Below are 27,909 nucleotides of genomic sequence, written 5' to 3' on the forward strand. Positions count from 1 at the left end.
TCTATTTTCAATGATAGCCTAGCTGGATATAGTATTCTTGGCTGCATGTTTTTCTCCTTTAGTGCTCTGAAAATATCATGCCAGCTCTTTCTGGCCTGCCAGGTCTCTGTGGATAAGTCAGATGCCAATCTAATATTTTTACCATTGTATGTTACAGACTTCTTTTCCCGGGCTGCTTTCAGGATTTTCTCTTTGTCACTGAGACTTGTAAATTTTACTATTAGGTGATGGGGTGTGGGCCTATTATTACTGATTTTGAGGGGCGTTCTCTGAACCTCCTGAATTTTGATGCTCGTTCCCTTTGCCATATTGGGGAAATTCTCCCCAATAATTCTCTCCAGTATACCTTCTGCTCCCGTCTCTCTTTCTTCTTCTTCTGGAATCCCAATTATTCTAATGTTGTTTCGTCTTATGGTGTCACTTATCTCTCGAATTCTCCCCTCGTGGTCCAGTAGCTTTTGTCCCTCTTTTGCTCAGCTTCTTTATTCTCTGTCATTTGGTCTTCTATATCACTAATTCTTTCTTCTGCCTCATTTATCCTAGCAGTGAGAGCCTCCATTTTTGATTGCACCTCATTAATAGCTTTTTTGATTTCAACTTGGTTAGATTTTAGTTCTTTTATTTCTCCAGAAAGGGCTTTTATATCTCTCGAGAGGGTTTCTCTAATATCTTCCATGCCTTTTTCGAGCCCGGCTAGAACCTTGAGAATTGTCATTCTAAACTCTAGATCTGACATATTACCAATGTCTGTATTGATTAGGTCCCTAGCCTTCGGTACTGCCTCTTGTTCTTTTTTTTGTGTTGAATTTTTCCGTCTTGTCATTTTGTCCTGATAAGAGTATATGAAGGGGCTAGTAAAATACTAAAAGGGTGGCAACAACCCCAGGAAAAAATGCTTTAACCAAATTAGAAGAGATCCAAAATCGTGAGTGGGGAGAAAGGGGATAAAAAGAGGTTCAAAAAGGAAGAAAGAAAAAAAAGAAAAAAGAAAAAGAAAAAAAAAAGAAAAGAAAAGAATTTAAAAAAAAGAAAACACCTAAGAAAAATGTAAAAAAGAAAAAAATATATATATTAGATAAACTAGTAAAAAATCGTTAAAAAAAGAAAAAGGTAACAGTTAAAAAAAAAATTTTACCTGAAGGCGAGAAAAAGAAAACAAAAAATGAAAAATAAAAAAAATTAAATTAACTGCAAGACTAAAAAAAAATCACAGGGAAAAAGCCACGAGTTCCGTGCTTGGCTTTCTCCTCCTCTGGAATTCTGCTGCTCTCCTTGGTATTGAAACCGCACTCCTTGGTAGGTGAACTTGGTCTCGGCTGGATTTCTTGTTGATCTTCTGGGGGAGGGGCCTGTTGTAGTGATTCTCAAGTGTCTTTGCCCCAGGCAGAATTACACCGCCCTTACCCAGGGCCGGGGTGAGTAATCCGCTCGGGTTTGCTTTCAGGAGCTTTTGTTCCCTGAGCGCTTTCCGTAGAGTTCCGGAGGATGGGAATACAAATGGCGGCCTCCTGGTCTCCGGCCCGGAGGAGCCGAGAGCCCAGGGCCGCACTCCTCAGTGCGCCCTCTGAGAACAGCGCCAGTTACTCCCGTCTGCCTGACCTCCGGCAGCGCTCCGAGCTCACCGAACCTGCAACCGGTTCAAGGTAACACCGAGCTGTGCGCTTACTGTCGGCTCTGTCTCTGTAGCCGGCTTTCCCGTTCCATTACCCGCAAGGTCTGCGACCCTCAGACACCCTCGATCCTTCTGTGACCCTGCGGGACCTGAGGCCACGCTGACCCCGCGTGGGCTTCGCCCCGGTTTAGCCTCTGGAGCGATGTCCCTCAGCGGAACAGACTTTTAAAAGTCCTGATTTTGTGCGCGGTTGCTCAGCCGCTTGCCGGGAGCCGGCCCCTCCCCCCGGGGTCTATCTTCCCGTCGCTTTGGATTCACTTCTCCGCCGGTCCTACCTTTCAGAAAGTGGTTGTTTTTCTGTTTCCAGAATTGCTGTTCTTCTTCTCTTCGATCTGCCGATGGATTTTCAGGTGTTTGCAATCTTTAGATAAGCTATCTAGCTGATCTCCGGCTAGCTGAAGCAGTCTCAGCCTGCTACTTCTCCGCCATCTTGACTCCTCCCCTAGACTGTCTATTGAGTATTTTTAATCATGACATGTCCAATATGCTCATACTTGTGTTCTGTCTCAATTAATATGATCATGCCTTTTTTGATCTTCATTCTGTTATTGTGGAGTTTCAATTTATAGCTTTCCATACTTCAACACCCTTAATTCCAGCAAGATTTTTCACTTATGTTGCCAAATGGTAAAATCTGCTTTTGACTTAGTTTGTTCTATTTTATTGTGGACTTTGCATGAATATTCCTCACAGGTAGTAGCTGATTTCTCTGATCTTCACTCCTTGGAAATGTTTGAGGAGATTTGAAGTCCTTTGTCCTGAAGTGTCTGTTTGAATTCTCCAGTGAATTCTTCTAGCACAGGACTTTTCCTTGTTGGGAGTTTCTTCACTATTCTTTCAGTCTGCTTAGTAGTTGTTGATAAGTTTTAATTTTAAAATATTTCTTCATTATTGTTATACATTTTTTGAAATTTCTGTTGATTTTTGGTATCACTTTCTTAGTACATGATTATACATTGTCTCCTTTTATAATTACTTTTATTTCTATGGTATTAGTTCTACTGTGTCTGCTTTTACTTCTTCATTTCTCCTTTTACATGGTCTTTTCTCATTCATTTGCTCTAGATTTAGTTCATGGGCTGTCAATTTTGTTGATCTTTTCTGACCAACTCTTCCTATTGTGGATATGTTCCTATTTTTACTGTATTCTATTGGATTAATTTCAGTTTTATGTTTAAGAATCCATCCTTCCACAATTTTATTCTCATATGACACTTTTGCTGATTATTTGAGATATAGGAAAATGATGTGTGCTACAAGATGACAATACCACAGAATTATCTATTAGGATATGTGGTCTGTATGTTGTGTGCAAAGTTGTGTATCCACGGAGGAATGAAGTCCTCATGATTCCTTCTCAGCCATCTTCCTGACATTCTTTGATTGACTTGAAGCTTGTGTATTAGAAGACATTCGTATATTCATCTGAATGTGATAAGTAGAATGACTTTACTTTTCTCTTATTTGATATATTTCAGAAAAGTTTTCAGTTAGCAATAATTGTGCCTCAGATAAACCTCACTGGCTATGATACTGCCAGTGTGCAAAGCTTCTCTTATTTGATATCTTCCAGCTGTATCTTCACATGACACTCAAAGCTGCCTGCAGAAGCCAAGCATAGAAGCTTCTTTCCAAAAAGTGTCAGTGGGTAGATACGAAAATAATGCTGCTGAAAACGTATGCTTATTGACATACTGGGACAATGATGGGGATAGTGAAGGGCATCAAAGATACCATGAAGGACATAGTCATTTGGAGAGAACTGCACTTGATAAGAATCAAAATGACCAGAATAGCGAAGGATATAAAATATCACTAAAAACCTTACTTTTTAAGTCAACTCTTTCTGCAAAGCAGTGTGTTTCTGTCAGTAAAAGCTCCAATCAAATATTTGAGCATACATACAGAGAGAAACCTTTCCAATGTAATGAATGTAGCAAAACCTTTAAATTCAGCTCAACCCTATATCAGCATCACAGAAATCATACAGTAGAGAAACCATACAAATGTGAGGAATTTAGTAAAACCTTTAAGGACTGTTTATCACTAACTGGACACAGGCAAATCCATCCTGAAGATAAACTCTACAAATGTAAAGAATGTGGCAAAGATTTTAAATTTCACTCAGCACTTACTCGACATCACAAAATTCATACTGGAGAGAAACCTTACAAGTGTAAAGAATGTGGCAAGGCCTTTAACCAGCACTCAGCGCTTATTCAACATCACAGAATTCATACTGGAGAGAAACCTTATCAATGTTCAGAATGTGGCAAGGCCTTTAACCAGCACTCAGCCCTTATTCAACATCACAGAATTCATACTGGAGAGAAACCTTACCAATGTCCAGAATGTGGCAAGGCATTTAACCAGCACTCAGCCCTTATTCAACATCACAGAATTCATACTGGAGAGAAACCTTACCAATGTCCAGAATGTGGCAAGGCCTTTAACCAGCACTCAGCCCTTACTCAACATCACAGAATTCACAGTGGAGAGAAACCTTACAAATGTCCAGAATGTGACAAGGCCTTTAAGAGGAAATCAAACCTTATTCAACATCACAGAATTCATACTGGCGAGAAACCATACCAATGTCCAGAATGTGGCAAGGCCTTTAACCAGCACTCACACGTGACTCAACATCACAGAATTCACAGTGGAGAGAAACCTTACAAATGTCCAGAATGTGGCAAGGCCTTTAAGAGGCAATCAAACCTTACTCAACATCACAGGATTCATACTGGAGAGAAACCTTAGAATTGTAAATAATGTGGCAAGGCCTTTAGATTGTTCTCAACACTTACTCATCACAGAATTCATCACAGAATTGCATATAAATGTAAAGAAATTGGAAAGACTTTTCAACAGCACTCACACCTTAGTAACCATAATAGAATTCATACTGGATAGAAATCTTACAAATATAAAGAATGTGGTAAAAAATGCTTAAGGACTGCTCTACCATACACTACATCAGAGATTTCATATTGGAGAGTAACTATGCAAATATAAAGAATGTGTCTTACCTCTCTCTCCCTGGAGCACACAACTTAACATTGTCATCATTTTCATAGGAAGAATACTGGAAAATGTGAAAAAAAGTGGTCAAGCCTTTAACTGGAGTTCAGTCTGTACTCAGTTCCAAAAAATTCATACGCTAGGGGCGCCTGGGTGTCTCAGTGGGTTAAAGCCTGTGCTTTCCACTCAGTTCATGATCCCAGAGTCCTGGGATCGAGCCCTACATCAGGTTCTTTGCTCAACAGGGAGCCTGCTTTCCCCTCTCTCTCTGCCTACTTCTCTGCCTACTTTTGATCTCTGTCAAATAAATAAAGTCTTTTTAAAAAATGCAAACCCTAGAAATATAATGAATGTGTAAAGGCCTTATTTTCAATATACACTTAGGCAAATACCAGAGAGGACATTAAAGTAAGTAGATTGAAAGATACCAGTGTTTAGAAAACTATTTAATTGATCATCAGATGTCAGTAACATTTGACAGATAGCAAGTAGAAAGCCATGCATCAGTCACTCTATTCAGACAGTACACTGCATCAAAACAGTTATTCCAAGGAAAAAGACAAAGTTAAAGGAAATAGATATGTTGTTATATGCAAGAGATTTAATGGGTGGACTTTTACAAAGATATAATTAATTTCAATGCACTTTTTCATTACATTGATCCTATTTGAGATTTGTGACTAATAATAATGTACCTAATTTTCAAATCACTTCAGAAAATTTATTTATTCCTACTGTGTGTGTGTGAAACCATGAGGCTGATTGTAGGTATATCAAAGATATTCGATGCCCTTCTGCATTAGATGGGACTCATGCATCCCTAATTTTCCATGGAAGATGAAGGACAGGATAATATGCAACAAATGAAGAAAATCTAAATGGAGATGCTGTTTATGGTTATAATATTGATGTAAGTTACCAGGAGATAGGTGTTCAGATCATGATTGTTATCCATTATTAAAACTAAGGAACTGCCTCGAACTAGAAATACAAGGTTTTACTAATTGTTCTTTACAGAAAAAGAGGTGGCAGTCCAGTTCAGTACTAATGTATCTTCGTAATAGTGATCTTTAGAGAGTAGGAGTTGCTGTGGTTGAAATGCAGAAATCCTCACAGATAGCAAAAAGATCCTAGCTCACTGTTCCCTACAATGCCATATCATTGGACACACACATTTGTTAATGATTCTCAGGCCTGAAATATATGGTAATCACTACTCCCACTTCATGATACCAGCATTTGAGGGCTTTTTAATGCTTGCATCTTGTATTTTGAACAGGGATAATAGAGTCAATTTGAAATGCATAACATAGTCGGTGTACTTAATACATTTTAACTAATAAAACATAATGGTTTTTAACATCTTAATATGGGTGTGTAATGAGTGATGTGTTATCCCACCACCAACGTGAAACTATCTCACTCTATTAAAGGTTGTAGAGAGCTGATGGTATTTATCCTCTACTTGGTAATGGAGTGGAATAATATTCCTAGGAATCCATTCTCTCAGTTCCGTAAGTTAAAACCATGTGTGATCCCCCCCTCCAGTTTATCTATTGTATCATTTTCTCCTCTTTATGAATACTGTGTAATTATTGTTGGTATGTTACAGATTATATGGAGGTATGGTTGACCTTGTAGTTCACATGCTCCATGATACTGCTATTTGGCATCTCCTGTGTGTAACCAGTAGTTTTCCAGGAGCCTTGAACTGACACCTACCCTTTTCACTAGTGTGTTCCCTAGACAACACCCTGCAGAGTCACGAGACAATATAAATTCTGATATGACAACAATCCACCCTTGTGAGCAGCCATCTCCTTTTCCCCAAGGCTTCTGCCTCCCATGTCCCTTAGAGATGATTTCCGCAGAGCTTAACTAAACCTGTTTTAGTTTCAATGGCCTAGTCTGGACTTACTGCTCAAACTCTAAAGCATTGAATCATGGCCCCTAGTAAAGGTATATTACACTGAGCTGTTGTTTTGATGTGTCTATGAAGTACATATGTGCATATGACCTTGATGTGTGTGTAACAGACATGCCAGAAGTAGAAGAGACCTATTCTAAATGGAGTGATATTGTAGCTCAGGTAAGAGATATAAAATATTATAACATGATGAATTAGCATGTGAAGAACAGTGGTCTGGGGTGAACAACAGACTCAGCATTAGAAGAATAATTTCTCCTTGTTTTATTTCCTAGTTATTTCCAAATCTCCAGTTGTATTTTCCTCATTTTTGTTTCCAGTTCCATAGGCATCACAAAAATTCTTTTTTGCCTGAATTGGGGCAAGGGCATTCTCACTAAGCAATTGATATTAGAGAAATGGACAGGCAAAGGGCATTTATTCAGATATTTAGGCCTGGATGTGGGATGTGAATCTCAGTAAAATTCGATGAAGGCAACATCCTTAGAGAGAAAGGGAAGACCTATTAAAAGAAAATGTGAAAAACTCCGTTGTGGGGAAGGAACTGGATATGGCTGGCTTTAGTCATTCCAAAGCACAGGCTTGGTGGTGTCATCTGGTGAATACATGTAATGGGGAACATGAATTGGCAAATATGTTAGTTTAAAAAATTTTATTTATTTATTTGACAGACAGAGATCACAAGTAGGCAGAGAGGCAGACAGAGAGTGAGAGAGATAGAGAGAGGGAGAGAGAGAGAGGAGGAAGCAGGCTCTCTGCTGAGCAGAAAGCCCAATGTGAAGCTTAATCCCAGGACCCCAGGATCATGACCCTGAGCAGAAAGCAGAAGCTTTAACCCACTGAGCCACCCAGGTGTCCAAATATGTTAGTTTTAAAGGAGTAGGGAAGACTTTATCTTCATGACTTAACTGAATTCCTGTCTGTAACTGAGGACCAGATGCTCTTGGATGGCAGTGATGACTGTGATGGCCCAGTCTAGATCAGTGGCACTGGATGGGATGGGTTTTGGATGATGCAATCATTTATGCCGGGGTCCAGCCTTGGCAGGTCCAGGTGTCCCAAAGGAGGGGCAGTGTTGGCAAAAGGAATGGGAGAGCCACACAGCGAGTTCTGGTCAGTAATCAGGCATATTCATTTTATTTTATTTTAGAGCTTCTTATATAGGCAGTTTAATTGGGGTAGGGGATTATATTTGTGCAAAGGACATCAAAGGGCTCAAGCACACATCAGATAATTTCTCTTTGTTCAGCACAAGTTATTCTAGTTTAAGCTATAGTTGGTAGAGACTGGCGGCAGGGATGGGGGACAGGGTCTTGTCTCTTGAGTAGTCATGTCCCTCAGAAAGCCATGGGAAGGAGCAGAAATATGTGCTTTTGGATCTGGAGTCTGAAGGAAAGCAGAATATAGGTTAATGGAAAATGAGAAGCTTTAGGGATGAACTAGGTAGTAAGGAACTGCAGGAAAACAGGATATAAATAAAAGGAAAATGGGAAGCTATCTGAAGAAACCAAGTATATAGGAGAGAAGTAGGAATGAGAAGGCATTACCTTTGCTGGAGGCAGGATGTATTTCAGTGGCTTGGCTTTGTGAAAGCCTTGGACAAACATCAACGTAGGTAGGAAAGTGTCTATTGTGGTACACATTTAAAGTTCTCCAGTGTCTTGGATACAGAATAATTTACCTCCTTGAAGTTGCTCTGGCCCGCAAGCCTGAGAGATATTTGTGGCAGATTAGCAACGGGCTCTTTGAGAGAGATACGGGGATCAGAGGAAAAGTCAAGAGACTATTAGACCATGCTTATCTGTGGTGCTATCTGGTCCTCAGCAGAATTGGGCCTCCATCAGTTCAAACCTTAACCTAGTGGGGCAATGCCCTCGATCAGACCTCATGGCCCCCAACACATTTAGGTATAACTTTAAAATGTCACAACCGTGGGGAGCAAGAAGCCTCCTGGATAGTGGAATAGGCAGGATTAGCAAGGTGTGTGCTGTAGTTGCACCCAAACCCTTGTTTCCCATGTATATTGATAAAGAAACCCTATTTTCTGAAGTGGCTGACCAGTCCAGCAGGGGAATCCCAGTCCCGGCCCCAGGGCCATCCCAGGCTTTCCCCTAGCCCTACCAGACACAGCTGCAAGAGTGGCACAGGTATGGAAGTAAAAATGTATAAATACCCCCTTTGTTTTTGCTCGGGGTTCAGACCTTGAGAGAGTACTCTCTTCTGAGACTGGGGGTGTGAAATCAACCTCTGGTTCTCCAAGGTCTCTGAGTGCCACTTGGTTCTTTGGCCAGGATCCAGTCCACAGTCCATAACAATATAACCGCTGTCAAGATTAGATCCACTGCAGATGGGGGGAACTTTCAGGGAAGCAGCTGCACTGCTGTATGGGGTCTTCCTCTCTAGTCAGTACCGTGAGGAGTATGGGCTCAGGTTCTGGCTCTGTCGGTGGTGCTGATTTGCTGGAGCAGTAGTTCAGCAGTGAGAGGCAGTGAGCCTTTCTGCTTCAAACAGTCCAACCCAATTTGTCATTGACTACTGAATGAATAAATAAGATTTGATATGTATGTACAATGGAATATTAGTATAAAAAAGAATGAAATCTTGCCACTTGCAACAACGTGGATGGTGCTAGAGAGTATTATGCTATGTGATATCAGTCAGAGAAAGACAAATGCCATAGGATTTCACTCACAGGTAGAATTCAACAAATGAAAAAGTGTGCAATGAGAAAGAAAAAAAAAGAAAGGGAGATGCAAAGAAAGAAAGAGACTCTTACCTATAGAGAGCAAGCCGATGGAAGCCGGCGTCCAAGTGGGTAAGCAGATGAGTTAAATAAGTTATAGCAATTAAGGAGTACAATTATGATAAGCACCAGGTTTTATATGGAATTGTATAGTCACTATTGTACTCCTGGAATGAATATTACCTTATATGTTAACTAACTGAAATGTAAACAAGAGCCTTAGGAATGTTTTGTTCTTACAGACTTAAACTTTTTGTCTTAGATTGATTGACTCCTAACCATTGCAGAAAAAATATCTTTGGAAACAAATTGAAACATTTCTCTTTCCTCCCTTCCAGATTCTTCCCAAGTTCAGAAACTCTCAGTGACTATTCTTCTTTTATTACAAAATATGCATTTGCATAATTTCAATAAGACTATGTCTGCTTATGACAAGAAACATAAACAAACACTGGCTATGGGGCACCTGGGTGGCTCAGCACATTACCAGGCACCTACCTTGACCTCTGGTCATAATCCAAGCATCCTGGATGGAGCCCAGCATCAGGTCCCTGCTCTGGGGAAGTTGCTTCTCGCTTTCCCTCTGTCCCTTTCCTTGCTCATGCTCATACTTTCTCTTTCAAAGAAATACATAAAATAAAAAGTATCGGGGCACTTGGGTGGCTCAGTGGGTTAAAGCCTCTGCCTTCAGCTTGGGTCATGGTCCCAGGGTCCTGGGATTGAACCCCACAGTGGGCTCTCTGCCTGGAAGAGAGTCTTCTTCCCTTCCTCTCTCTCTGCCTACTTATAATCTCTGTCTGTCAAATATATAAATAAAATCTTTAAAAAAATTAAAATATTTTATTTATTTGACAGAGAGTTAGAGAGAGAGCACAAGTAAGCAGAGCGTCAGGGAGAGGGGGAGAGAGAGAAGCAGGCTCTCTGCTGAGCAGGGAGCCTGATGTGGGGCTCGATCCCAGGACCCTGGAATCATGACCTGAGCAGAAGGCAGCTGCCTAACCAGCTGAGCCACCCGGGTGCCCCTTAAAATTTTTTTTTAAACAAAAAATATTTAACAAATACTGGTTATATTATCAAAGCTTTGACTGGAGTGTTGTAGCTGTGAATGAGCTGCATAGACTCAGACATGATGAGACAGCTAAAAGGGCCTAGGATTCACTTTATACAACCAATGAAGCCCCTTTGGAAATATCAGCCTGACACCTTGCTTAGAGAGTGTCCAGCAGCCTTACCAGGTTATTAAGAAGATCACTCTGTAACAGGTGCAGGAACCTAGGGATATTTGGGGGACCTCAAGATAAGAGGAACTCACCCAAATCTATAGGACTCTTGGGCAATGTCTGTTGAAAAGTATTTGGCTTGGCTTCTGGCCTGGGGGCAGTATTGAAATTTCAGTCTAGAGATTTATTATGAAATGGTCAGCAAAGCTGGTCTTAAAGAGGCTGTAGGACAGGGTGCCTGGGTGGCTTAGTGGGTTAAGCTGCTACCTTTGGCTGAGGTCATGATCTCAGGGTTCTGGGATGAGTCTCTCATTGGGCTCTCTGCTTGGCAGGGAGCCTGCTTCTCTCTCTCTCTCTGCCTGCCTCTCTGCCTACTTGTGGTCTCTCTCTGTCAAATAAATAAATAAAATTTTAAAAAAAAAGAGGCTATAAGTCAAAACTCTATTCTTGGTTTGCTTATGTAAATAACCAGGCCAAGTTTTCTTTCTTGAGCTAGACTTTCTTTACAATAAAGTTAGTGTTAATTTGGGTGTGTTTGGTAACAATGAGGTGATTACAGAGAAAAATATGTTATAATAACACATGTATATAGATTAAAAATTTTAATAGTATTACTAATAAAATGTACTGAATCCAGATTTCATCTAGGGTCGTCTAGTGCCTGGCTTCCAATGCCTAAATTAACATTTTGATTCTTCTCCCATGTTTCACACTTGGAATCATTTGAGAACTAAAACTGCCTTTTTCCCCCAAAGGTCTGCAAACTTAACGTAAATGACCTGATGTAATAAAATTGTCCTAATAACTCCCATATAAACAGTCTTAGGACTGTGGCTCCATGAGCCACTGAAAACAAGAGCAGATGCATTTGAACTATAAACCAGGAAGATCTGTCCAGTGGTCGCTACCAGTCCTCTGTCTCAAGATACTTCAAGTCTGACATCTGACCAGATGTCTGGTCAACTGCTACCCTTAGAAGACAGAAACTGGTTTAACATTTGCTCTAATCATGAATCACCATTCTCCTTTTCTTTTCATGTAATTGCCTCATTTAATTACATTGTCAGCAAATGTAATTAAAGCAAATAATTTCATTTAATTACACTGCATGGCATTAGTAGGCTCTTCAAGTCCCAAAGGACTGTACCTTGGGATACCTTTTAAGCCACTAGAAACCATGTGGGCTATAAAATTTAAGAAAGGTACTGCATGCATGGTTTCAGTAGGATCTATCCATTAGGTCTTTTCTGCAGGAAACTGGGAAAATAGACGTAAGTACCCTGGTCCATCCCAGGCCTTCAAGGCTCTAAATCAGGACATGAACCTAAAGGCCTCTTGCAGAATGTGTTTGGACATAAGCAGACCAATAAACCCCCTCCTGACCTACTGGGTGGTAATTATCTAAATAGGCCTCCTCCAAACAAACCCAGGTTATGGGAGGAAAGAGGCTGTTGTGGATGAAGGGGCTTCTGACTCTCTCTCCCTCACTGTTCCTGCTCCTAATAGATACAGGGGCTTCACCCTCACTCATTGCCCATTTTAATGGCTCTGACTGGAGCCAGCTGTGTTTGGTCTCCCTCAGGATGGGACTTTAAGGGGCATTCCCAAGCAGCTGCTGAAACGCCCTTTGTTTCAGGGGAAATTCCCTGTCATCTCTGGCCTGTCATGGACTGCCTAATTCCCCTTGTGGTGGAAAAAGCATGGCCAAGTGGATGACATCCTCTGTCTGCTTTCTGGGAGCACTTCCCCTCCCCCTCCTCCCATTTCTGCACCAGCTTGGGTGGGGCCTGAATTACTGGCTTCTCTACTGGCCTCCCTGCCTCCAGCACCACTGGCTTCTCCTCCTCCTCCTACTCACTGTGAGGAGCAAAGAACACCACCCTGTGGACTTAACCACTGCCCAGTTCAGATTTCCCCACCAGTGTTCCAGGTAAAAATTGGCAATGGGGAGGTACTTTGTTGGTTTAATTAAGATAGACATGTCTTTAATGTTATTGGCATTAAATGTGAAACTTTTATCCTATTGAGGTTTGCTGAAGTTCAAATAAGCTCATGCTACATCTTTTGGATTTGATAGCAAAAAGATGACTTGAAATGATGGTTAACACTGTCTGTCTCAAAGTTTTCGTGGAACATTATTAAGAAAGCTTTCAAGTCTTCAGTAACCTGAAATGTTAAAGTTTTGCTTGGATGACAAATGGGATTGAATTCATTGGACATCTAGTTTTATCTCAAATGAGATAAAATACTCAAGCATTGTTTACTGAATGCAGATCTGTGCTTTTGACTCCTTATTGCAAAGGAACTAAGGATATTTGAATGTGTGGGTAAACATGCTTTGTGCTTAACTGATTCATAAATTTGCCATCCAAAGAGTTCTGGTATAACAGTTCACATTTTATTACTACTTATTCTTCACTGGAGACTAAGATTTCAAAGAGTGCAAAATGCTGCTAAATGTAATTAACACTCATAGAAATAAGAAAAGCAACTCTGAACATATAAGGAAGATCAAGGAGTGAATACATTTTTGCTGAAGGTAAAAGAAAGTAGTTTTGTCCTAAATGAGACTGCTTCTTTGGAGAAAAGTGGCATGGGAAAAATCTGAATGCAAGGAAAATTATAGAATATTTTGAAGGGGAATCTTTGGAAAGGAATTTTAGATGTGGTCAGGATAGACTAAGACTGAAATGAAGGGTTTTAAAGTTTATTGGTGTAAGACTGAGAGTCTCCTTTATTTCTGTAAAAGACAAAATTTTCTTGAATTTTTGGTCTGCTCTTCACGAGAAAATATGAACAATTGTTTTTCTCTTTCCCTGTCTGGAAAAACCAGTTTCTCTGTTTAGCCTTTTTCTGTAAGGATGTGTAATCCTCTTTAGGCCTGTGGTTAAAATTCTTGTTACCCCCCCCCCCATGGGTCTGTGATTAAAGGAGCGAGACTGATATAAAGCAAAGGTCAAGCAAAGCTTTATTTCATGCCAAGCATTGAGAATCAAGCTGACTGGTTGGGGCCGCACCTCTTACAAGAAAGGGCAACCCTTCTCTGTTTCACAGACTAGCTTTTTGTTGGGCTGGCAGGAAGGGCTGCCAAAGATGGCGAAAGTTCCCGCCACAAGACCTGAGCTCAGACAGGAGAATAAAGGCCCAAGCAGGAATCTGAGACCCCTGCCCTGGGCTCCTGTGGACCAATGGGATCCCGATGAGCAGGAGGGATATCCAAATAAGGGAAAAAGACCCCTGAGCTTTCCCCAAGACCCCTTAAAAGCCCCCTCCTCCCTGCCTTGGGCGCGACTTCCCCCACTCTGCTTTCCAGAGTGGCGGAACCTCGCCCAAGGGTGCCCACCTCCTCCCGGTGCAACTTTCTCGGCTCCCCTTCACCTGGGCCCTGAAAATTCACCGGAAAGAACCTTTAATAAACCTTGCCTTACACCCACTTCGCCTGGTGTGTTTATTTCGTCGGAAAACCTTACACTTTTAAGGGCAAAGTCCATGCATTTGGGCCTGGCCACACACAGGTGGCCAATGAGATTGTAACACACAGAAAAAACTGCAGAGTGATGTTAGGTGACCAATTGAATTACAACTTACCTTATAGTAGACATTTGAACCAGTCTATCACCTTGGTTAAAATTGGCACCCAAAAGGCTCCCAAAGGGCAGGGTCCATATTCCTTGGTAGCTATGGAGACAGTATGCATCCCCCCACAGGCCCCACAGGGTGGCCTGACCCACCCCTGTATCTGGCTTTGTTACCTGGGGCTGGTTTCCAGGACTTGTTTTTAAGTAAATCCCCTGGGGGAAGGGGAGCAGGGACAGTTTAAAGGCTAAACAACAAGGTTATTGTTTAACCTCAATGGAAGCCTCTGGCTAAAATATAAAAATATAAAATAGGTCCTTACAATTCTAAGGTTTTAACAAACTTCCCCAAGACATAAATCATTAACAAAGTCTTGCTGACTAATTAGGCTTGCTTGCTAGGTATATTACCTCTGGTATAAGGTCACCATCTCTTGATACTCTTGATTCTTGATACTCTGATACAGAAATAACAAAATTTCCCTGTGATTTGCATCATAATGAACTCTCTTATCAGATCATTAACAGTGTCCATTTCTGAGTTTTTGTCATTTCTAATTGCTGTTATTCTCTTGCAAAATAAGTGTCATTTGCAAAGAGGTTCATATAAAGGACTTTTAGAAAAAATACAGGTATTCACTATCTATGAGGTTAAAGCTGAAATGGGTAAGAATTTCCAGAACTAAAAAACTGCATTCAAATTAAACAAGAATTAGTAACATCGGACTATGTGAACTCAAAATGTGATTATAGTTTTGCGCCTCTTGACACATGGCTGGTTCTCTAATGTTTGCTCTTCCAGATTAAGAAAACTTTCTCTTAAGATATCTGTGACTTAAAAGAATGGAATGTGATAAAGGATTGATCTGTGAACAAACAGAAGCATTTAACTTTTCTTTCCACCAGAACCCTCTGAAATTCAAAAGGTCTCAGTAAGTATTCTTTCTTCCATGGCAATCACAGTCATTTACATAAGTTCGATAGCATCTGTTCTCCTAAGGGGACACCTTTGGAAACACTAGTTATTTTACCAACGCTTTGACTGGAGTGTCCTATTTGAGAGAGCCACATAGACTCAGGACTATAAATGGTTTTAAAGAACTAAGATTGACTTTATGAAACCTGGAGCCCTAAAGCCCCTTGTTTTTAGATTTCCCAGCAGCCTTACCCACTGAGGAAAGAATGTCACTTCCTGGCAGGTGCAGGAACCGCAGGATATATTGGGGACCTTGTGAAGAGGGATCTGCCCACATCTACAGGTCTGCAGACACGTCTGATGGAAAGTACTTGACTTAGTTTCTGGTCTGGAGAGGATACTAAGAGTTCACCCTAGAGATTCCTTCTAAGAAGTTCCAGCAAAGCAGATTCTAAAAGGTCTGTATGATCAGCCATTATTCTTGCTGAGCTTATGTAGGCCAAGTTTGTGAAAATTGGACTGGTTTTGAAAATGAATTCATCTTGATTTGCCTATCTCAGGGAATAAGGGTGATGTTCAGGAGAAATTATGTTTCAGTAACACATCTTTGCAGATGTTAAATCCTAGCTCTGAATATCTTTGAATGTTGTTTGCCAAAGCTAAACAACCTGAGGTAAACATCAGGGAGATTGCCACACTAGTTTGTGTATAGACAGCCTCCTTTCTTGTTGTTCGGTGGGGATAATAACCTCATGGGCATATGACGATTTGAACAGCTGAAAAATGGGATAGATTCCCCAAGAACTGCATATCTGAACTAGGACTTGGACCAACTCTCTGAGGCTCAGAAAGACAAAATCACTTCTTAAAACTTGGAGTGTACCCTACACCATGGGATTAACTAGGACTTGTGGAGGTAATAGATAACCCACTTTCTCTATGATTCAATTGGATGATGCACTGGGAATACCCTTATCTCTTGAGACAAGTTGTTTCCCACTTGTTAATATATTCCATGTAATTAGGATATTCTTTTTTTTAAAGATTTTATTTATTAATTTGAGACAGAGAGCATATTTATTTGAGAGTTGAGAGGTCAGTAGGAGAAGCAGATTCCCTGCTAAGCAGGGAGACAGATGTGGGACTCGATCCTGGGACTCCAGGATCATGACCTGAGCTGAAGACAGTTGCTTAACCAACTGAGCCACCCAGTTGCCCTAATTAGGATCCTATTAAGGCTAGACTTCAAAGAGGGTTTTTGATGCTTTGTTCCTTAGTAATATTTGTCTTAGGAGCTGTTTCTATTTGATGAAGTCTTAGAATATAGATAAGGTTCAATGATGTAGAGTTCAGAACCGATGGATAAGAAAGAATTCTTGAAACATCTTTGGTGCAAAATCGTGGTTTATTAAAGCACAGGGGCAAGACCCATGGGCAGAAAGAGCTGCTGCCCTGGGGTTGTGAGGAGTGGTCCATTATATGCTTGCAAGTTGAGGGGGGGGTGGTGTTTAGAAATGACTTAAGTCTCTAATAAATTTTGGAAGCAAGGTTTCCAGGACCTTGAGGGGTTAGCAATTGTTGGGAAAAAGGATATTTATTACCAGTAATAAAAGCTTTTTGTGAGACCCTTTAGATGTATATCTGTGGGCTATATGCTTGGGAATGATTGTCAACACTATCTTGGAGGGTTTAGAGATAAAGTTTCCAAAGGAATTGTTAAAGTAGACTTCCAGGATCCTGGTTGGGGAGATGCGTCAGTCAGGCTAGGATTGTTAGCAAAGCCTTAAGGTGGGGGTAGTTGAGTCCCTAGAGGAATGTCACTCTGCCTGTTTTAAGGGCTTGCCAGTAGATAAGGAAATTTAATAATTTTTCTTCTGCCTCTGTTTCCCACATCATATTGATGTAACACTACAAGTAGAGACTTTAGTCAACCATAAACATCCCTCCTGGTAAAAGGAGCCTCAAAACTCCCAATGGGACAGGGCCTGACTGGAATGACTTCACATCAGGTTCAGAGTGTCTTAGAGACCAAAAACCACCAATAGATGATGGGAGGCCAACTTATTAAATACTGGGCTGTGCTTATAGATATGCCTGAAATATACTTAAAACCTATCAAGGTTTAAACTTAGCTACTCTAATGCCTGACCCTGACCATCATACTTCTACAGAGCATAACTGTGTAGAGATTACTGATCTTTTTATTCTAGACCATGAGAAATTGGAAATTCCCCTCTCAAAATTTGAGACATCAGTTAGTTTACTGGTGGCAACAGTTTCATGGAAAAGGGAGCAAGAAAACTGGGTGTGCTATAGTACTCACTTGTGCTTTGCAATTGGCCAAGCCTTAAAAATTAATATTTATACTGACTCCAAATATGCTTTCCTAGTCCTGCATGCTCATGGAGCAATTTGGAAGAAGAAGGGATTATGATCAAGCCATAAATCCCCAATCAAATATGCGCTGAAATGACTACTCTTCTTAAGGCTGTACAAGTACCCAAGGAGGTAGCTATAATTCACTTCAAAGAACATCCAAATGACATGACCTTAGAATATAAAGGAAACAGTGTGGTAGACCATGCAGCCAAGCAGGCAGCACAGAATAAACAAATACAAAGTCTTGTACCAGTCTAAACTCCAATAAAGTCCATAAGACCAGTCTATTCAGACCGAGAAATTCACATAGCCCAGGAACAAGGATATTCAAAAATGCACAGGACTGTCTCATTGACAATGAAGGAAAAGATCTTTATACACAAAAATTAGCAGTGGAAGGTAATACTGGGTTTACATTCAGGCTGCTGATTTGTGTAGAAAGCCCACGGAGATAAGGGAAAAAAACAAAACAAAACAAAACAAAAAACGAACTTTGCTAAGAAAATTTGTCCCTAGATTTGGACTCTTTTGGTCCATACAAACTGACAGAGGACTGTCTTTTATGACACAAATTCAAAAGATGACCCCCTGAAACTGAAGAGCCCTTGATACCTTGACTGCAGTTAAAGTGATGAAGTTTTAGAACATAGGTGAGGTTCTGTGTGGTAAGGTCCAGAGCTGATAACCAAGAAAGAATTCTTAAGACATCTTTGGTAGAAAATGGTGGTTTATTAAAGCATGGGGACAGGACACTTGGGCAGGAAGAGCTGCTGCCGTGATATCCTGAGGAGTGGCTGATTATATACACAGGAGTTGGGTAGGTGAGGACAAAGGGGGTGTTCAGAAGGGCTGTCACAGTAAAGAATACTGTTAGGATACTGAAGGCGTGGCTATTGTCAAGCCAAGAAGACAGTTGGGCACTAACAAGAAGACAGTTGGGCGTTTCCTGGTGGAATGTCACATCCCTCCTATCACACATCCTTGTCAATGAGCTTTAGCTTTAGAAGAAATTTAACTTTATTTACATTTCCTTCAACCTCAGCCTCTTTCAGTTTTATGGAGGGGAGGGTGATGTTAGGGCTTTAGGAGCTGAGTTAATTGTCTCTGGAAGTTACGCTGTTGATAAGTTTCTTTGTTGTAAATCACTAGGACATTTGTAGATGGAGGGAGACTCCTGTCTTGCAGGATTGTGATTTCTGCAAGTTAACTATTTTTTTTTTTTTAGGGCAGCCAGGAGTGCCTGAGGGATGTCACATGTGTCACCGAGTTGGGGGTGGGTAGGTGTAAGGTGCCAGTTTTTGCTTTGTTCTCAGCCAGCCTTCTGCTCCATCATCAAAATGAGGCCCCAAATTAGATGGCTGTCTGCTAGGGGGACTCAGTGGCTATGTGGCTCTAATTTGTGTCCATGACTTCCCTCAGGCTGGAGGGGCCACTGTGCTCTGGGTTTTGCCTGGATGCACAGATGCATTATTAACACCATGACCAACCAGCCAACCTTCTAAGTGTATTTTTATTTTTCTTTCCTTAATTAATTAATTTATTTGACAGAGCGCACAAGCAGGTGGAGTGGGAGAGGGGGCTCTCTCTGACATGGGGCTCTATCTTAGCACCCTGAGATCATGACTCAAGCTGAAGGCAGATGCTTAACAACAGAGCTACCCAGGTGTCCCTAACCTTACAAAGTTAAAACTGGTGGACGCATTCTGTGTCTCATTGGTAAGACCACTTAATTTTTTTTTTTAAACCTCTTTGGGACTAGAGGTGGTTGTTTGACACAGGAAAGCTCTTAAGTACATGATCAAAGTCCTAAATGACTCTCAGAATAGCATATCTCTACTAAATACTTAATTAACACGAACGCATAAAGCAGTTTTTCTGACTAGAAAGGCGTTAGATGTTGTAACAGCTGCACAAGATAGAACGTGTGCTATCCTGAAAACAAAATGCTGTGCACACAGTCTAGATGACCACAAAAGTATTTCTGGGTTTCTAACAGACATGGACACTCAGATTGGCAGGTAACAATCGCTCTTCTTCCTTCAATGCTTAGGGAAACTCCTAGAGTCCAGGAGATTTTGTCAACTATCAGAGGACCCTTATTTAGGGTTCTTTTTGTGTTGTCATTTTGTCCCAAGTCTCCCCACTTGGTGCTGAGATGCCTTACCTGCCATGACTTCAAGCCCACAGATGATCCTTTCCTCCCAAGATGTCCACACATGCAGTCTCCCTTGGATTCAGCTGCTTCTGCTTCATAAGTCATGACTGTATAAGCCCCAAATGACCAATGTTGACCCATATGTAGGGACATCACTATGTATCTATTCAGCAGGTAGAAGTTACAAAAGATGAGAACTTGCACTCTGAACAACCTTCAAGATTTAAGGGTAGGAACAGTCCGGTGGGGAGGATGATATGAGAAATAAAGATGAAGAATGATTATTATATTTCCTCACAATTACAGCCCACTGACAAGTCCTTGATACCGGCAGAGTTGCCTTCCCTCCAGGGATCCAACTGCCTCCCAGCTTAACATTTTGCCAAGGGCAATAGGCAATCTTAGCTCAACCCCCAGGATCCTGTAAATCTCCTTTAATGTATAAAAACTGCCTTGGTACCGTCCTTTCTCTTGACCCTACAAAATACATGTTGGCAATCATCCTCCAAACTTATGACCTACCCATCTACATCTGAAGGGTTTCATGCCAGATATTTTACTAAACAGCAATAAATGAACTTTCCTAACAACAGCTAGCTCCCTCAAGGTGTTGGAAACCTTGTTTCCAAAACACCTGGGAGGCTTAAGCTATCCCTACCCTCCTCAGAACATGAAAATATATAATAGGTCACTTCTCATGATCCCAGGGCAACTCTTTCTGCCCACAGGTCTTGTCCTCCAGCTTTAATAAAACCAAATTTTTACACCAAAGGCCTCTCAAGAATTCTTTATTGGTCATCAGTATTGGAACCCTAATGCCTTTTCTGCCTCATCTATTGGAGAGAGAGATGATGGCAGACATTAACTTTTTAGATCATGAAGAGTTGCCCCAAAAGAATGGCAAACCGTTGTTGGACATTCATTTCCTATTTTCTGCGAATATATGTCTCCTGTTTGAAATTCTAAATCCTCCCTCCTTGTCCTGTCACAGTGGCACAGAAGCCCCTGTCACCTGTCTTTGAGCCTCATGTTCTTCAGTTTCCTGTAATTAAGATTTTTTTAAGTCTCCGTAAACTGTCTTACATCTTTTTAAAATTCTTAACAGGCCAAAATGAGAATGGAGCAAGAAAACCAAGTTTTCTTCTCCTAAATTAACTTCTGCTGTATGACCCCATCTCCATGCTTCAGACCCCAAATCTAATGTGAACACGGAGCAGGGGATCAAGAGGAACAGCAGTCTCATTGCTTCACTGACAAAGAAGGCCTCAGCAGGTAGGACCGGCAAACTTGCAGCGCACCCAGAGGAAGGGTCTGGGGTTTGTAGGGCAATAGAGAATCTCACCAGTTTCCGCAGGAATTGTGTCTGTGCTCCCTGCCCTGTTCACTGTATTGTCAGGGTGGAACCAGGTTCCTGAAACAAAGAAGGGCTGAGAAGGGGAGAGGGGAGATTTGTAGGGGATAGGGAAAGTGTCATTTAGCTTGAAATCGGGTCTCCCTGAAGCATTAATGCAGCCATTTTCATTTCTGTTCAGCTTGATGCTCTGAAGTGGTTTCCATTTCAGTCACCAGGAAAACTGTAGGAAGACCAATTCATATGTTCCAGTGAGAAACTATTCAGTATTTTCTAGAATGGGTAAAATAATGAAAAAGGCTAAAACACCATATTTCGTGGAGAATGTTGAGGAATCCGAATTCTCCTATATTCCTGATGGTATGGTAAAAGTACATTCAGTTTGGAATACTATTTTGGAGTTACATATGAAAAGAAACATTTACCTAATGAAGGGGAGCATTTTGTCCCCCTAAAATACGTCTCTGGCCTAAGGATTACATGAGGCTGGTATTTTAAAGAAAGGGTAAAAGAAAAGCTCTGAAACCCAGGTTTCCCTTTGTGAGAGACTTTGCATTGAAAAGGGAAAACCTCATTTTAAGGGTGTCTCCCCCTGTGTAGCGGAAAGAGGGAGAAGGTGTCAGTCTCCAGAAACTCTGATCAGTGGAGAAGATGTGGATCTAAATGTGGTCACAACCACAGCCTTGGTTTCCCTTCTTCTCGGGTTCTTCTCCCCAGATGCTTTCCAATAGCATCACCTGTGCGGTTTCAAGAAGGATCTTATCTGCTGTCCCTCCCCCTCAGATTCTACCCATCCATTTGGTGGAAACAACATTGTTGTGTTACTAAGGGTGGCAGGAGATTCTCAGTGGGCCAGAGGTAATCACAAGGGCTTCTGGTGGTTTTATGGGAGTGGAGAGCAGAGTTTGGCTCACGGAGACATAAGGTGGTCTCTGCTGCGTGAGTCTGGGAGGGTCAGGTCCATGCAGCCCATGGTCCCTATGCTGAAGCTGAATTTGTGGGCATTCGGTGGGAGGGGAGCCCCCTGAAAGCCGAGAAGGAAAATTCAAAGATTAGTCTGGCAGTAGGAGCTTATTTGAATAGCTCCTGACACAATGGAGTAGGAATTTGGGCCTTTTTTTGTGCTTCAGTGTCCTGCCTCCGGGGAAGCAGTTTTGATAAGAGAAATCTGTGTTGTCAGGTGGCTGACCCATCCAGCAGGGAATCCCTGTCTCGGCCACAGGCCCATTCTGGATTTTCCCCCCTTTCCCGCTGTCCATGGCCACAAGAGGGGCACAGATGCGGAAGTAAAAGTGTATAAACTCCCCCCTTTGTTTGTGCCCGGGACTCAGACCCTGGGAGAATAATCACCCTCCTCTGAGCCCGCTGGTGTTAAGTAAACTCCGATACCCACAGTCTCCCAGGGCCGCTCGGTTCTTCTGCAGGATCCAGCCCAGTCCTAGAACAGTTTCCAGGTGCACAGGCTCTGTTGGTAACCTGAAGGGCATTTTCTCCTGATTCTGCTGTGATTTCTCCTCAGATATCTTGTGAGAAAGTAATATAGAGGAGGAGGTGAAAGAAAAAATGGCCAGTTCTCAGGTAAGCCTGGTGTCCCAGGAGAGGCCATGTCATGTTTTCCTCCTGAAATTCCTCTCTTTTAGAAATTGCAAATTTTAGTTCCTGTAGTTCTGATGTTTCTCCCTTCTGTTTTCACCTATTTTAAAGATCTTTCCAGAAATGATACTCAAGGCCAGGTCTTCAGAACCCTTCTCCTCTGTATCCCAGATCCTTCTCTCCCATGTCTCCAATCTGCCTTACAATAGGACAGCAGAAGCTGTCACTGGGTGTTATGCCCCAATAACGGGTCCGTGATTAAAGGAGCGAGACTGATATAAAGCGACAGTCAAGCAAATCTTTATTTCCCAACAAGCATCAAGAATCTAACTGAAAGTTTGGGGGACGCACCTCTTACAAGAGAGGGCGACCCTTCTCTGTTTCACAGTCTAGCTTTTAAGGGCAAAGGCCATGCGGTCGGGCCTGGCCACAAGCAGGTGACCAATGAGATTGTAACACACACAGGAAACTCCACAGTGATGCTAGGTGACCAATTGAATTACAATTTACCCTAGTAGACATTTCGACCCAGCCTATCACCTTGGTTGGGATTGGTGCCCAAAGGGTTCCCAAAGGGTGGGGGCCCCTACTCCTTGGTAGCTAGGGAGACAGTATGCAACCCCCTACTGATCGGATGTCTCCACCTGGCCTGACCCACCCTTGTATCTGGGCTTTATTACCTGAAGCTGGTTTCTGGGACTTGTCTCCAAGTAAATCCCCTGGAGGAAGGGGAGCAGGGACAGCTTAACTTTAATGAAAGCCTCTTCCTAAATAGGTCCTTACATGGGAGTTCAAGTCCTGCAAGCATTGAAAATAGTTTCTGAGTGACAGACGCACAGCGGGAAGCCTTGAGTCTGTGATTCTGCTGCTGCTGAGGTCTGGTCCAGGGCTGTCAGTGAGAGAAAGCCTTTCTCCTTTAGGTCCCATGTGCTTGCTTTTCTCAGCGCTGTGTAGCCCAGGTCTCAGAAAATTAAGAAATGAACACGATGGATTTGGTCCTGAATAACTCTAGATGTTCTCTGAGAGAAAAGTGTGGTAACGGGGGTTCTTGAGACTTGCTCTTTAGAACGTGGAGTAGGTGATAGGTCCCCCAATGATAGGTCCATGATCAGAGAAGCGAGACTGATACAAAGCAAAGCTTTATTTTGTGTCAAGCATCAAAAATCAAACCAACTTGTCGGGGCCGCCTGTTACAGAGAGAGCAACCCCTCTCAGCCCCACAGACTAACTTTTTTTTTTTTTTTTTCCCTCACAGACAAACTTTTATAGAGCAAAGGCCATGTGTTTGAACCTGGACACACAGATGTGGCCAATTAGATTGTAACACAGAGAAAGTTGCATAGTCATGCTAGGTCACACACGGGTGGCCAATTGAATTACAATTTACCCTATAATAAAGATTTGAACTAGCCTATCACCTTGGTCAGAATTGGTGCCCAAAAAGTCATCCAAAAGGCAGGGCCCGCACTCCTTGGTAGCTAGGGAGACAGTATGCACCCCGACTGATTGGTTGTCTCCACCTGGCCCAACTTATCCTAGAATTCGGGCTCTGTTATCTCCACCTGACCTGACCCTTGTATTTGGGCTGTGTTATCAGGGACTGGTCAACCATATTTTACTGGTTTCCCAGACTGGCTTTTAAGTAAGCTTCCCTGGGTGGGGGGGTGAGCAGGGTCAGTTTAAGTTTTACTGCATAAACAACAAAATCACTGTTTAACCGAGATGGCATCGCTCTGGCTAAATAGGCCCTTACAGTAGGTATTTTATGTAAAATACACTAGTTAAAATACACTAGAGGGGAACCTGGGGGCTCAGTCAGTTAAGCCTCAAGACTGTAGATTTCCCCTCGGGCCTTGATCTCAGGATCCTAGGATGAGCTCTTCCTTTGGCTTCAGGCTCTGCTGGGAATTGGCTTGAGATTCTGTCCCTCTCTCTTTCCCTGGCCCTTGCACTACAGTGTAAATAAATCTGTAATTAAGATTATACTGCCTCATAGGGGACATGGAGACTCTGTTGTCTAAATGTGGTGTCTCTGCCAGTCAGGTGCGGGCCCCGAACCCGGGTCCATGACTGGGTGGAGGAAGTCACGTGGGATTGAAAAGTTCACTAGAGACAAAAACACGCTCTTTGCAGTTCACGGAATATCCTGCAGGAGGCAGGAGGCAGGTGGCAGAGGAGAGAGAGGTTCTGTGCAAAGAGCAGTGGGTGTGGTGGGGGTTCTTTTTAGTGCAGGAAGGTGAGGAGTTAGGGGGCTCAGGGAAGTTTCCCACTTCTGGGTACTATCCCTGGTTGTCAGTAGTTCATTGGTTAGTTCGGGCCTGTGACTCCTTTGAGGTGAGACCCCTGATGGGTCTGTCTGGGTTCAGCAAGGGGGTCACTGGGGGCCATTCTCCATGCCTTTGTTCAAGCCTGCTTGCCTCAAAGCAGCCCCTACAGAGACTATAGGTGATTGAACTGTATATATAAATCCTCTGTTTTCATGAGATTCGTATTCTGAATTCCTGTTTTCAGACCACAAAACAAAAACAAAAACAAACAAACAAACAAACAAACAAAAACAGTGATGGTGTGTCCTTGGGTGTGCCTTGGCACTGAGATCACTTTTCTTTATCTCCTCTTCCCAAATGCATGTTGGCCATCATCCTCCATGCATGTCCCCCACTGATACAGATCTGCAGGGTCTTCTGTCCAAGGTTTCACTCAACAGTAGTAAGTGATCTCATCATCACACCAGCTGGGCCCTCAAGGTCCTGGAAACCTTGCTTTCAGCTTCCTTCATGATGGCTGCACTCCTGGGCCCTTACAATTTTAGTGCAGACTGAGTTCTTACTCACACTGCAGTGCAGCACCTCTGACCCATAGGGCCTGTGCATCATCAGGAAGACCACAGCTTCTGCACCAAAGACATCTCAGTAATTGTTTCTTCATTATCCTCTCCAATGCCCCAAGATTTCACATCAGAAACATGTCAAGAATTCTTTCTTGACCATTGGCTCCTCTCCTGCATGCCAACAGTTTGCAGTGGACCAAGAGAGCCATGACTTCTGTGTAGTTGATAGAGTTGACTTCTGGGAATAAAAGGAGTGAAAATTCTCAACTAGAAGCCCTCTGCCCAATAGGCTTTTCTTTTACTTCACACCCATGTCATGGAGAAGGAAAGGTAAGGTCTGGTTCTATGTGGTGACACTAACTTCCTCTTCCTTCTTAGGGACCATCGTGAACTCTGTCAATGGCCACTTGATGACTGTGGTATTTATTTCAGGAACTGCTGACATTCATGGAATTCTCTCAGGAGGAGTGGGGACACCTGACCCACACTCAGCGGGAACTGTACAGGGATGTGATGCTGGAGAACTACGGACACCTCCTCTTCTTGGGTGAGGAAGTCTCCTTCCAGATTTCCCAAACCAGACTGAGGGTTTTGTTCCTTCCTGTGAAGACTGCCTCTTGGGAGACTTCTCTCTGAATGACTGGAATTTGGATCCAAGCAGAAAGGGAAATAATTAGGGGTTTGTAGATGGAGAGAAAAATCTTCATGACGTTTCTTTTCAGCCTTGGCTTCTCCTTCCTCAAGGTAACATCCCTGTTGTAGATGAGTGGCAGTTCTTAACATCTAGTGACACAGATTGGTGCTGCTCACATCTTAAACTGAAATTTCCCCTGCTTATTACCATGTCTATTACTTGGAAGTGGAGGTCAGGATGTGAACACTGGAAATGCCACCAGTGTGTTCTAAAGGGACTGTTGGACAACAGCTTTTGGGAAACCATTTTCTAGAATTCTACAGTGTTCCTTCTTCTCTGCTGAACACAAGCCTGATGGGAAGTTAGAATCCGCAGCAATACTCACTTTTCCTTTTTCCTCATAAATGGGTCTCACTGTGTCAAAGCCAGGCCAGATTATGTTTTTGAAGCAAGAGAAGCAGCTCTTGGATGTGAAGAGAAAGGAAACCATCCTTTCTTCCATCCAGGTGGGTGGGAATGAATAGGCAGATGACAGAGAGGGGAGGTCCAAGTCTGATGGAGGAAGGTAGACCTTAAGCTGTGATTTGACTCTCTCTCCTTGAATGAAGATTAGTTGGAGACATGCCCAGTTTCTTTTTTCTCTCTCTCCCAGAGAGACATCTGCTCTCCGACATTATCAAGCTCTTAGATTTCTCTAGGGATTCATATTCAGCTCCAGTGATGGTCTGTCATGTCCACCAGGAGGGTCAGGAGACTGCTTGGAGGGAGAGTGCCCCCTAAACTGAGAGCTTCTCCTGGTGGGTCAGATGGTTGGACATTTGCCTTTGGCATTGGTCATGATCCAGGGTACTGGGATCGGGCCCCGCATTGGGGTCCCTGCTTGGCGGGATCCTGATTCTCCCTCTCCCACTCCCCCTGTTTGTGTTCCCTCTCTCGCTGTGTCTCTCTCTTTATACTAATAAATTAAAAAAAAAAAAAAACTGAGACTCAGGAACTTTATCAGATAACAAAGCACCTTCCAAAAATGGACAGTGTGTAGTTTTATTTTCCTTCAAAAGTTCTTTTTTAAAAAATATTAACTAATAGAGGGGTTCCTGGGTGACTCAGCGGGTTAAGCCACTGCCTTTGGCTCAGGTCATGATTTCAGGGTCCTGGGATCGAGTCCTGCATCAGGCTCCTCGCTCAACAGGGAGCCTGCTTCTCTGTCTGCCTCTCCCTGCCACTCTGCTGCTTGTGCATTCTCTATCTCTGACAAATAAATAAATAAATAAATCTTTAAACAAAATAAAATGTTAACTAATACAGAAACTTCCACTCTCTGTGTTCTATTCCTCAGTGGTGGAACAATGTAATGTCTTTATTTGTTTCCTAGCCTTCCCACATAAATAATGCTGTTGGGCAACTAGAGTATTTAGAACTCAGATCTTGTAGCCTTTAATAAAGCCCCAGTCATTACCTAACTCAAAAAATGAATGAGCTTTATGCTTTTTGTCAATAAAGTTATATGTATATTTGTATGTATTTGGATATCATACATACATACTCTGTGATTCCTACTGCTTAATTTTCTTTCCTTGGTGAGTGGTCAGTGAATGTTGAACTCTGTCTAGATGAGTTGTCATCAACACAGAATTAATTTCATCAGGATTTGTGGGCAAATTTTGATTCTCTCTGCATGAGAGAAAAGACTTTCTGGAATTGAAAGTAATCTTAAAACATTTTATAGCTCTATACCGTATTTTGGTATTAAATAAGAAAGATATATTTAATCTTTTAAAAAATATTTTATTTATTTTTTTGACAGACAGAGATCACAAGTAGGCAAAGAGGCTGGCAGAGAGAGAGGAGGAGGCAGGCTCCCTACAGAGCAGAGAGCTCAATGTGGGGCTCAAT

General features: G+C 42.2%; 2 protein-coding genes and 2 pseudogenes across 2 annotated transcripts in view; 2 read left to right on the forward strand and 2 right to left on the reverse strand.

Annotated features, from left to right (window-relative positions):
* LOC116579132 (zinc finger protein 11-like) overlaps positions 1 to 27,909 on the reverse strand; it is a 1,039,038-nt gene that overhangs the window by 408,694 nt on the left and 602,435 nt on the right.
* LOC116579165 (putative protein ZNF720) overlaps positions 1 to 27,909 on the forward strand; it is a 794,777-nt gene that overhangs the window by 327,249 nt on the left and 439,619 nt on the right. The window lies entirely within an intron of this gene.
* LOC116580001 overlaps positions 1 to 27,909 on the forward strand; it is a 217,219-nt pseudogene that overhangs the window by 185,358 nt on the left and 3,952 nt on the right.
* LOC116580409 lies at positions 3,072 to 3,223 on the reverse strand (annotated as a pseudogene).

The sequence above is a fragment of the Mustela erminea genome, chromosome 19, assembly GCF_009829155.1.
Source record: "Mustela erminea isolate mMusErm1 chromosome 19, mMusErm1.Pri, whole genome shotgun sequence".
Taxonomy (NCBI): Eukaryota; Metazoa; Chordata; class Mammalia; order Carnivora; family Mustelidae; genus Mustela; species Mustela erminea.